The following is a 9,579-nucleotide window of genomic DNA, read 5'->3' as shown; positions in this document are numbered from 1 at the left end:
ACTCCCTTTTTGATCTACTCTGTTCTACCCTAGGGGGCTTCAGGTCCTTCCTTGTGCAAATTGCAAGTCAATGTACTCACTCTTAGCTTCTCCAGTCCTTGATGTTTCCAACAAAAGGTCTAGGGATTAGGCAGGCAAAGGCAGAATCTTCTTTAGAAGAAAGAATAGATGAAAAGCTGATAAATACTTAGTCATATTTTCATCCGTGATATATGCATACAGACACACACACACACACATATACACACGAAGATGCTTATGACACGTTGTTGAGTGCAAAAACAAGTTACAAAACACTCATCACACTTATTATACTTCATTTATTTCCTTCAGAAGGTTATGAAGTCCCGAAGGACAAACATTGTCCCCTGTAATCCGGTGTCTGGAGCATGGTAAATCTTTAAATATACTGTTTTTATTGCTTCATTAGATATTTTGCAACATGTTAGCAGTGCATATCACTGAATGATGGAATTGTAGGTCATTTTCACTAGCTTATTAATATTCTTCCATATTGTTTGAATATTTAATGGAGAGCTTACATTTCTTTTCCTTTTGCTCTCTCATTGTATCTTATTTATTTACTTGTTAATGTTATTTTTATAATCTGATAAAGCAAAAAGCTTTTTGAATTAAAAAAAGTGAATGGAATGGTGAGAATTTAAGGCATTTCTTTCTAGTAGGGAAGAGAGATTTGGAGACTTTTGGCACCCATTAAATAATACTGTAGGCAAGAAAACAAAACTCAAGCATTACAGAATCAAACCAATCCTTCAAGTTAGCAGAACCTCTGTGTTTACTTGGTGCGTGCAGCTGCCACACTGACCCTTTCTCCAGCTTCCCCAACAGACTGAGATCTAGTCTGCTTCAGCTCCTCCTGTTGGTTTCTTACAGCCTTTGGACCTCATCAGATGAGCACTTGATACAGAGTCCACTGCGATAGCCAGAAGGGCTGTGCCATTCTTGTTTCACAGATATCTAATGTGCCCTGCCACTGTCCTTGATTCAATGGAAAACTGAAGAAATGGAAAGAAAGATTACTCACTGACACCTGGATAGTATGTTTAACATTTCTTTACTTTGAATACTTTTGTCTGCCCATCCATCCATCCATTCATCCATCCATCACTCATCTACCCATTAATCCATCCATCCATCCTTTCATCTATCCATCCATCATCTATCCATCCATCCATCCACCCTTCCTCCATCATCCATCTATCCATCATCCATCTTCCACCCTCCATCCATCTACCCATCCATCCATTGTCCATTGCTCATTCATCCAACCTCCATCATCCATCCATCTCTCTTCACTTACTATCTATCTACTCTTCCATCCATCTGTCTATCATCTATTATCTATTTCTTCATACATAAGTCCCTCCTTTTCCTTTGACAATCTTTTACCTGGCCATTGATGCCAATGAGGCCAATGGATGTTAATGTTCTGGTATAGCTGGAAAAAGACACAGATTAATAGCAAACATTATTCTCTGCTAAGAATCTGTTGGTAATGAGGCACTAGGCACAATGTAAAGAAATCAGAAAGTGCTAAGCTCATGGCCTGACACATACAAGTGGGAAAAAACATTCCTTTGAGTTCATTCCCTTGTTAGTGCTTGTAATTACAGATCTTTGCTACTGCTTCAATGAAACCTCATGCGTTCATAACAACTGGTGTGAAGGGCAGGTTAAGAGGTCTTTCTGTATTAAAGAGATTGTTTAGAATCCTTAAACAAAATGAACCTTTATTCCTTTTGAGTACAGAGGAGACCCTGACAAAGAAAGGGTGTCCAAGTAGTGGTACTTTTCTTCTGCTCTAATCAACATTTAAAACTCATCTGGATTTGGCAGGAATTTATTTGGGTAAGAGTGAGGTGCTAAAAGCCTTACGACAATTTATTCTTTTGAAGACATGAAACGCACCCTGTACAATCTTCTTGACACGGTTACTCTGGCAAACTTTTATTCACAGGTACACTAAAGGTAAACTGCAGCTCAGGCCAGGTCGAATTATAACAAATGCCATTATTAGCACAGTTCAAATTAATGAGATTTTCCTTTGCTTTAGTTTCAAAAGAGGCTAAAAGCCACTTAGTAACTCGATACCTCTTGTGAATCTCATTACTACAACAGTTTTTAAAACACAGTTTGGTCTTTGGTTACCATAGGAAATTGAAAAGGTCCAATGACTATGTTCCATTTCAGATCCAAGTTTTATGTCCAGGAATTCATTTAAGCTTTGATGATTTTTTAATTTAAAAAATCCCCCACCAATGCTAGAAAAAAAATCTATCAACACACAGTGAACACATGAAAGGGATACTGACCAGTCAAGTCTGTATAAGCTGAAGAAGGGATAGTGACCAGTTTATTGTCTGAGTTCTATGCAAAACCAAAGATGAAAAAGTAAACAAAACTTTCAAACTTTACCGTGTTTCTCTCCAAGCTCCTACTGGCCACAGAGGCAAAAGTTTTTCCTTGTGTTTTATGTCTGGCAACCTCTTAAATTAAGTTGGATTTGTCCTAAGAACCAAATAACAAAATTAATTCATGGACTAGGGCCCTCCAGAATGTCTTTTTCTTTCATTTTGTTTAGTTACTTTTATAGTCCTTTCTTTCTTGGAAGTAATTTGGATTTGATTGCTTCTTCGTGAAACTCTAATGTCAAGACTGTGTCTAATTTCTGTTTTATGAAGAAATCTGGAAACTATACAAAGGAATGAATTGAGATGCAGAGTCAAATAAAATCTGTAATGTGATAACTCTATCAACTCTGCCTGGAAAGATACTGTATTTCAATTAGATCTTGAGACATGTTCTTACATAAACTGACAGCATCTGATTGACAGTGTTCATCTTCCTGGAAAACACAATTTACAAGGACAAGGTGGTGAGCTTGGTTCTGTATTCCAAAGGTACATTGGGTTCCTTGCTTCACCTAAGCCAGAATTGAAGTATGATGTAGCAGACAGGCTTGCTCACACATTAAATCAGAATTGCAAACGTATTAAAAATCCCCACCAAAAAAAAAAAAAAAAGAAGGTATTTAAAATTTAAAGTAATAATAATGATACTTAGCATTTAAACAGTACTTTACATCTTCAAAGCACTCCATAAACATCGGTTCCAATTCTCCAGGCGTGCGAGTGGTCTTTGATGTGGAGAAGAGCTCTGTGCACAGTGGGGGAGATAAAGCTATATCCAGAAGAACTGGGCCCAATTAGCTAATTGTAACACTTTCATTTCTTTCCCCTGTTCAGTTTCATTTTTTTTTCCAACTACCTTTTGTTCTCATTTAGAGCCCTCACAGGGTCACCTACACAGGCCTACTGGTAGTAACTAAGCTTCCATCCAAACCCATCCACAAGCCCCTTGCTGCATTCTTTCCACCAGTTGACAGTGAAATAATAATAACATAATAATAATAAACCAAAGTTCAAATGTATTATGATTTGATTTCTTTTATTCTCAGAGTTTGTCTTTCCAATTTTTCAATGGAGTAAAATGTCCTTTTATTTATAAGATGAGAGGAGGTACTCTGTTTTGTAGATAGTAGATTTGGTTTTATTTTGATTTTTGGTTCTTTCTTAGCAAAACAAGAAGTTGTCAATCCTATGTCAGTTTCCACAACTCTCTCAGGAAACTGGAAGCCTGTAAGAAATCCAATAATTAGGAGGGTGCTGGTCTTGCTGATTCTGAGCCCCTCAGCAGCATGGATTTGATATTCGTCTCCATCAGTAATACGTGCTGGCAGGGCTGCGGTGAGGCAAGGACTCTTCTGAAGCAGGTAACTTCCCCCACTCTTGGTGGAAGTACAGATCAGTATCACCTTTTGCAAAAACTTACTAAAATTGCAATCTTTCATGTCTTTTGACCCACAATTCTACTTCTGGAAGTTTGTTTTAATGAAAAACTCATGCAGGTTTGCAAATAAATATGCAAGCTCATGGATGTAGCCTTGTTTGTAGTAGTGAAAAACAGAGGAGCAGGAAGGATCCACTAATAACGGAATGATGGAGTCAAGTGAGACACACCCAATAGTGGAATCCATGATGCTGTCACTTGCAGGTTAATGATATGTATCTACTTGCCCTCATGTTGAAGAAGCTCCATGGGGCTCATTCATCCAACACACATTTCTTTTCTTTTCTTTTCTTTGTTTTGCTTTTTTTTTTTTTTGGAGACGGAGTCTTGCTCTGTCGCCCAGCCTGGAGTGCAGGGCGCAATTTTGGCTCACTGAAACCTCCACCTCCCGGGTTCAAGCGATTCTTGTTGCTCAGCCTCCCAAGTAGCTGGGATTACAAGTATGCACCACCATGCCTGGCTAACTTTTGTATTTTTTTTTTTTTTTAGTAGAGACCAGGTCTCGCCCTGTTAGCCAGGCTGACCTCAGGCTATCTGCCTATCTCGGCCTCCCAAAGTGCTGGGATTCCAGGAATGAGCCACCATGCCGGGCCCCCAACACACATTTCTTGAGCATATATTATGTGCAGGGCATTGTTCTAGGTAAAGAAGATGCAATGGGGAACAAAGGAGACCATGTCCTTACATTCTAGTGGGAAAGATTTCACAAGCAAATAAATACATATTATCAGGCAATATATATTTCTTAGGTTAGGAAATAAAAAGCAAGGGACTGTGAAAAAACACCTTGGAAAACAGTTTAGTAGGTTCTGATAAACATATATACTTACTCTATGACCCAGCAATCTCACTTCTGGGTATTTAGCCAAGAGAAATGACAAAAGGGTATTTAAAATGTAAAGTAAGGGCTGGGCACGGTGGCTCACGCCTGTATTCCCAGCACTTTGGGAGGTCGAAGTGGGTGGATCACGAGGTCAGGAGTTCGAGACCAGCCTGGACAATATGGTGAAACCCCATCTCTACAAAAAATACAAAAATTAGCCAAGTGTGGTGGCGGGTGCCTGTAGTCCCAGCTACTTGGGAGGCTGAGGCAGGAGAATCACTTGAACCCGGGAGGTGGAGGTTGTAGTGAGCCGAAATCGCCCCACTGACTCCAGCCTGGGTGACAGAGCAAGACTCCATCTCAAAAAAAAAAAAAGTAAAGTAATAATAATAACACTTAGCATTTAAACAGTAAAACTAAACTAACACTAAAACTTGTATGTGGATGTTCATAGTAGCTTTATCTGTAATCATACCAAAACTGGAAACAACCCTAATGTCCTTCAACTGGTCAATGGATAAACAAACTGTGATACATCCATACAATGAAATATTATACAGCAGTAAAAAGGAATGAACCACTGATCCATGCGACAACGTGGATGGGCCTCATATGTATTATGTGAAAGAAACCAGATACAAATGGCTCTGTGCCTTACGATTTTGTTTATATGACATTATGGGAAAGAAAAATTGGACAGAAAATGGAATAATCATTGCCAGGAGCTAAGGATGAGGAAAGTGATGGATTACAAAGAAGCAGGAGGGAATTTGGGGTGGGGAAGGTGTTAATGGAACTGTTCTAAACCTTGATTATGGTAATGCTTATATGACTGTAGATATTTTGTCAAAACTCAGAGAACTACACTAAAAATGGCAGGTTTTACTACATGTAAATTACATCTCAATAAACTTAAGGAAAAACAAGGTGCAAAAGGAATATAAAAGATAATTCCATTTTTGTAAGTAATAATAGTAATAATATATGATAGAATATGCTTAGGAAAAAAATCTAGATGAATATCCAGCACGCCAAATTGTTAATAGTAGCTATCTGGGTTGGGAAAAGGGGTGTTTCATTTTCTAAATTACATATTTCTTTGATGTTTGCATACTTTATGGAGCATGTGTTACTTTCAAAATTAGAGAGAAAATCAGATTATTATACAAAATTTAATTCCCAGTGCTAGCCAGGTTGCTGTGGAGGGCGCACAGAACTTACTAGAGATACTTAGACTATGATTTGACCCTAATTCTGACTCGGGAAGCAGTCAGAATTAGGGTCTGCTCAAGGTGCTGAAGATGCAGTTTGACCCCTGCAACTCCTCAAGAAACCTAGGAAAATCCCTCCTCTGTGGTCTGGTGACCCCAACCTCACCCCAGGCCAAGCGGCAAAGTGCTACTGTCCCCTCTCAGCTACTGCTGGGAGGTACTGGCCCTCCAGCTCCCATGGAAGTGAGTTTTTCTGAACAGAGGTGGAGTGAGGCTTGGAGTTGACAGGGCCCTCATCCTCCTGCCAAGGAGAAGAGCTGTCTGTGGCCCAAGGTGATTTAACGCCTCTGAGGATAACAGCTTAGCATTTATTGACACTTACTTTATGCCAAGCACTGGTGGGGGCTTACTGTATAGTACTGGATTATTGTGTATTCCTTCCTTCAGCAAATATTTGTTAAATGCCAGCAAAATTATAGGCACTGTGGATATGGCAGTAAACAAACAGGGGAAAAAATCCCTCAAAACCCTGCTCTCATGAGGTTTACATTCTAATAGATGGAGGGGAAGACAGGCAAAAATATATAAAGATAAACGTATGATATGTTAGGTGACTTTAATCGTCTCTCCAGTTTTCAAAAATTTTTCTTTATTTATTTATCTTTTTTTTTTTTTTTTTTGAGACAGACTCTTGCTCTGTCGCCCAGGCTGGAGTGCAGTGGCGTGATCTCGGCTCACTGCAAACTCCACTTCCTGGGTTCAAGCGATTCTTCTGCCTCAGCCTCCCGAGTAGCTGGGACTACAGGAGCGTGCCACCATGCCCGACTAATTTTTTGTATATTTGGTAGAGACGGTGTTTCATCGTGTTAGCCAGGATAGTCTCGATCTCCTGACCTCATGATCCTCTTGCCTCGGCCTCTCAAAGTGCTGGGATTACAGGAGTGAGCCACCGCAACTGGCTTATTTTTTATTTTTGAGACTGAGTCTCACTCTGTCGCCCAGGCTGGAGTGCAGTGGCATGATCTCGGCTCACTGCAACCACCACCTCCTGGGTTTAAGTGATTCTTCTGCCTCAGCCTCCCAAGTAGCTGGGATTACAGGCACCCGCCACCATGCCTGGCTAATTTTTGTATTTTTAGTAGAGACGGGGTTTCTCCATGTTGGTCAGGCTGATCTCAAACTCCTGACCTCAGGTGATCTGCCCGCCTTGGCCTCCCAAAGTGCTGGGATTACAGGCGTGAGTCACTGTGCCCGGCCTAAATTTTTTTTCCTTTTTTGAGACAGAGTCCCACTCTGTCACCCAGGCTGGAGTGCATTGGTGTGATCACTGCTCACTGCAGCCTCAACTGCTCAAGTGATCCTCCCACTTCAGCCTCCTGAGTAGCTGGCACCACCAGCATGCACCACCAAGCCTGGATTTTTTTTTTTTTTTAAATTTTTCTGTCACATGTAAAGACCTATTAAATTTTCCGTATTTTTTGTAGAGACAGGGTCTCACTATGTTGCCCAGGCTGGTCTGGAACACCTGGCCTCAAGCTATCCTCCCACCTTGGCCTCCCAAAATACTAGGATTATAAGTGTGAGCCACCTTGCCAGCCAGTCAGGTGACTCTAGATGCTAGAAGAAAAGTAAACATAGTGAGGGGTGTGAGAGGGAGGGCATGATGTCTTCAGTGCAGTGGTCTAAGAGGGCTTCTCTTATGGGAGCATCTGACCCAACAGAAGCGAGGAAGGGAGCCGTATGAATGCCCTGGGCAAAAGGGCTCTGCAAGGGCCAGGGACCTGAGTGTGTGAAACAGCCGCAGGGCAGTCAGCATACCTGTAGCAGGGTGTGCACTGGGAAGGCTGGAAAAAAAGAGGTCTGAGGGCCAGAGCACAAAGCCTGTTTCCATAGGACCCTGCAGGCCATGGCGATGTGTCTGAGGGAGATGGGAGCCATGGAAGGGTTTAGAGCAGTGGTGTGACATGATCCAACTTAGGTTTGAACAGGATCCCTCTGGTTGCTGTGTGGAGAATAGAACTTAGGAGGACTAGGGGCAGAAGGAGTGAGAGCAACGAAGGGACTGTGGCTTAGGTCTGGGTGGTGGCACATTCTGGACATTTCATCTTGTTCTTTGGTCTTCCCATCTGTAAAGACTGATCATAATAGTATCTACTTCGAAGGGGTGTTGGGAGGATTCAACAAGACCATGGTGCAAAGTACCTGGCTCAGTACCTGGCACATTCGAAGATCTTAGTAAACATGCCCGTGCTTATTATTATTACTAACTTTCCCGTGAGGTCCATATAATTACGCCCACATTATGGATGAGAAAACAGAGCCTCTGAATGGTGAGGCCACTTAAGAGCGGGTGGCTGCTAAGTGGCCCAGCGGTATTGCTGCAGGCCCCTGTAAGACAACTGGGTGAGGGGTCACACCTGGCTGGTAAAAAAGGTGGAGAACTCGGAACAAGGGGCAGAGAGTGTCTGAAGCGCTGGGGGCAGGGGAGTTCTCTTGCTTCATCTTAGTACAGGAGGTCGTAGAGGCCAAAGTTCATGTTCTGCCTTGTACTTCCGGGGTGTGTGCCCTCGGGTAAATCACTTCACCTCTCTGGGCCTCAGTTATCTCATCTGTAAAATGGGTTCTGGGATAGGGCTTATCTCCTAAGATAGTTGGGAAGATTAGATGCCTAGCATAAAATGAATCTGATAAACACACTCAGAAAAGAGCCTTCTGAAAAGATAGCATGATAAGAAATAGTATAACTGGGTGTGTCTTGGTTAACTAGCTCTGTCAGGAGGTGGGAGAAGAAAGTCTTTCTTCTGTTAGAATTTTGAATAGTGACTGATTAGATTATAATGAACAGGCTCATCAGAAATGCACATGCTAAGTAAACAGTGAACTCCTCATAAAACCACAAATACAGAACAACCCGAAATATGTTTTGAGTTGTTGCATGGTTAACATGAAATAAAATCTGCTCATTGGAAAATCATTTTAGGGGTCTATATTTTTTTGTAAGTGAGGGGAATATTCACCAAGGTTTTTTTGTTTTGTTTTGTTTTTTTGTTTTGTTTTTTTTTTTTTTGGTAGAATAAAGAAGGGGTTTCCATGTTCAGTAACCATTGTGAAATGCTGGTAGCAAATCCCCATAACACAACTCGCTAACATTTACAGAAGCTGTTGTGATTAAGTGAGAAGCAAGCTACCGAAAAATCTACAACAAGAAGTCAGCAAAGTAAGATCAAGAGACTATAAAGTAAACAATATATAGAGAATGTAATTTATTTCCTTGGGGAAGCGATCTGTACCGACAGCAGCAACAGAGTGACTCTGTACACAAACTCCATTTCCATCCACGATAGACTCTTGTAGTCAGCGCATCTGAAAATAGAGAAATTGTGCACGCAATTTAAAAAACCATCTGATGATGACTCTCCAGCATCTTAAGAGATTGGCAATCCATTTTAAGAAGGGAAAGCTGAGACCCAAGCAGGAGAGGTGAGCTCCCCTGCTTGCATCACCTTTGATGAGATTTTACGACCCAAGTGACTAGAGAAGCCCAACCAACACTGGGGCAAAGGGAAGACAAAGGGATGACTTGAGTTTCACATGTGGTATTTTGTTTTTATTTTGTTGTTTTTGGAGATGGAGTCTCGCTCTGTCACCCAGGCTGGAGCGCAGTGGTGCAATCTC

This window comes from Macaca mulatta, chromosome 11 (genome assembly GCF_049350105.2).
Source record: "Macaca mulatta isolate MMU2019108-1 chromosome 11, T2T-MMU8v2.0, whole genome shotgun sequence".
Taxonomy (NCBI): domain Eukaryota; kingdom Metazoa; phylum Chordata; class Mammalia; order Primates; family Cercopithecidae; genus Macaca; species Macaca mulatta.
This window is presented reverse-complemented; position numbering follows the sequence as displayed.